Consider the following 3,489-nt stretch of genomic DNA (forward strand, 5'->3'; position numbering starts at 1 on the left):
GGCTTAAACGTCTCATCCGAAAGACGGTGCGCTATGTAACTTGTATTTCAGCCCTCTAGCTGAAAAACAAGGAGAGGCAGCGATGGGAATTGAACCAGGAACCTAGAGATCTCCACGGTTCAACGTACACACAGTGGCTACCACCAGATTAGCCGACTGAGCTAAGCTGCTCTCTCCTGGTTGTGTACAGGGGATAAATGCATGTTTGACGCAAAGAAATGTTCCCCAAGCCCCCTGCCGCCACCACCACGTATGTATTTAAAAGAAAATATTGTTTAATGACACAGGGAAATTAACCATGAGTAGTTTACCACCCTCGTCTGCATGATTTGTAATAAATATTTTTCTTGAAAAAAAAAAAAGTTTGTAACTTTTTTTTTCTTTCTTTTATTTTTTATTATTATAAATAAGACCTAGTAGATATTATTTGCAATCATGTATTTTACTTTTGATATAAATGCACCAGCAAACAACCCAAGGGTGATATTTGACTTTAGCAAAATAAAAGACACCATCCTCACCATTTTTCTAGGGGTCCGACGAATTACCAAAATGATAGAATTACCCAAATGATACCTGAATGATACGCAATTACCCAAGTTATACGCAATTACTCAATTATACCCAATTACCCAAATGAACACCCAAATGATACAGAGTAACCCAAATGTGTATAATTAACGTTGAAACCTTTCGTATTTTTAACATACAGTATTTATTTGTTAAAATTATTGGTAATGGTTTTTTATAACTTATTTAATCATTTGATAATAATAATAATAATTTTTATCATTATTATTATTATTATTTTTATCATTTCTGTCTGTATTCATGCTATTCCATCTTGTATATTTAATAGACATCTTAATATTTTTTTAAAAACCAAATATTTGGTCATTAAAATTGCACTCGAATCATGAAACAATAAAACTTTTGTTTTGTTTTAATTACACTTCTTTTATTTCATGTCATAAATGGATTGTTTTTTTTTCATTGAAAATTATTGTTATAAATTGGTAATAATTCAACTGTAACTCATTTAACTGTAATTCCAATAATTCAACTGCAACTCGTGCCAAAAAACCTATTAAGGGGACAATTTCACATTTTTGGTCAGTGTCCCCTGAATACTGGTTCCCTATTAAGGGGACAATTTTGAGGGCTCTACTGTATTATTGTCATCGTCATCGTCATGGTCATCATCATCGTCATCACCCCCACCCCAACCACCGACACCACCACCGCCACCACCACCACCACCATCATCATCATCATTATCATCATCATCACACTCCACAATATAACACAGTTGAAATATAGACCAATCAGAATCGACCCATTTCCATGTCAACTCCATTTCATCTTTTTTTTTTGGCACAGTGACACCTCATAAAAATATGATACTAATATATTCAAGAATAAGCAGTTGGGTGTTGCTGGTGTGAAATAAATAGTTGGCTATTATTGTCATTTCTTGCGAGATTGTCGTTTCTTTCATTGAAAAACAGATTGGGTTTTGCCAATCTGAAATAAACATTTGGCCAAAAAACATTTAACAGAAATAATTTCAAAGTGCTACTTTTATTGAAAAAAACAAAAACAAAAACAAAAACAAAAAAACAAAAAACAAAAAATAAAATAAAATCCAAAAAAAAAAAAATGCTGGAGTAAGCCAGTAAACCTTGGATGTATACTAGCCAGTTTGAATTAAATGCACCTAAATAAATCCGTAATATTCGTGTATGTTATTTTGTTTTCAAAATCATAAGATTCTACTAATAAATAAAAAAACAATAATTAATACAACTAGTAATAATACAGATAATAATATAATAAGTAACAATAATAGCAGTAGCAATAAAAAATAATAAAAACATAATAATGCTTATCATATTGTATTTTTATGGCAACCTTTTTTTTTGTGTTTTGACACACTATTGGGTCTTGAATAAACAAATAAATAAAAAATAAATAATGATACTATTATTAATATGCCTATATAAATTATTAAAATACATTAAATTGCTATGCTATAGGCCTGGGGTTACTAACATCATATTTAATTTTTAGTTTGGTATGAACAAATTAACAGAGTCATTTGAGCTATGATTTGTGTAATTATCGACTCTAAGCTTAATTTTAACGAACATATTAAACATATTTATCTTAAAGCTAATAGGATGTTTGGACTCGTCAAGCGAAATTGCTAGCATATTAAAAATGTAAATACCCATATCTCTCTGTTTAATTCCTTAGTTAGACCACAAGTTGAAACTTGTACAGTTATTTTTAACAGCATCAGTTCAACACAAGCCTCTAAAATTGACATTATTCAACACCGCTTCGTTAATTTTGTTTCAAGGATATGTAATGTTCCAAAAAGTTCTATTAACCTTCCTTCACTTAAAAGTTGACGTAATTTCCTGGATTTAACATTTTTATTTAAATGTGTTAATAGTATCTATGGTAATTACTTCACATCTTTATTTGGTATCTGTTAAACCCCGCAGGTGCCGTAATACCTTTGCTGAATTTTTCACAATTTCTTTGAGTCAATGTTACGAAAAATGGTTTAATCAATAGATTACCTAGATTATATAACAATCTTAGCAAAGAAGATAATTCCATAGATGTATTTTATAATAGTGTAGAAGTATATAAAAAGAAGATCAAATGTATTTTACATATACTAGAGTAAGTTTTGTTACTTTATCGTGACTATAAATTATTTGTATCTGTTTATTTGTATCAGTTTTTTGTTTCCATTCTGTAAGTGGGGGGACACCTGCTGTTGAATGCGAATAGAAATAAAAAAATTTTTTTAATTTAAAAATAATTGCGTATCCGTATCATTTAAGTAATTGCGTATCATTTGGGTAATTGCGTATCATTTGGGTAATTCTCTATCAGTTGGGTAATTCGTCGGACCGCTTTTGCAGCATAAACCTCCAGACAGTGTAGATAGATAATGACCAAGCATTAGGCCTTCACTCTACGTGTTCCGATCCCACCCAAAACCAACCATCCTCCTCTATAAAACAGGACAAATTACTGTTACCCAAAAGTTTTAAAACATCTCCGAAAAGGTTAAATGGCCAAAAATGCCCAGTTTCACCCAGCCACCACTGCTGGACACTGACTAGGCCTAGGCGTACACAGCTCACTTACTCACTGAGCAAGCTAACTACATAAGGGCTTACTAGCGGTAGGGACATACTGCTAATAATAGCCTTGTATTATATCTATACAATTTCTTTAATGAACAGTGAGTATTTAGAGGTATTAAGAATAATTTATAACTTAAAAAATACGGAAACTTACGTTATATCTTCTGATATTCGTGTCTCCTAAATCCACATGTGGTTTTGTTTTGTTTATTGTTTTTGTTTTGACCCTTAGTAGATATATAGCGCCGCCAAGAGGAGCTAATCAACTTTTTATAATAGGCAAAAAAAAAAAAAAAAAAAAAAAAAAAAAAAAAAAAAAATT

The sequence above is a fragment of the Anneissia japonica genome, unplaced genomic scaffold (genome assembly GCF_011630105.1).
Source record: "Anneissia japonica isolate Jap-2015-1 unplaced genomic scaffold, ASM1163010v1 scaffold212_len457575_cov179, whole genome shotgun sequence".
NCBI classification, from domain to species: Eukaryota; Metazoa; Echinodermata; class Crinoidea; order Comatulida; family Comatulidae; genus Anneissia; species Anneissia japonica.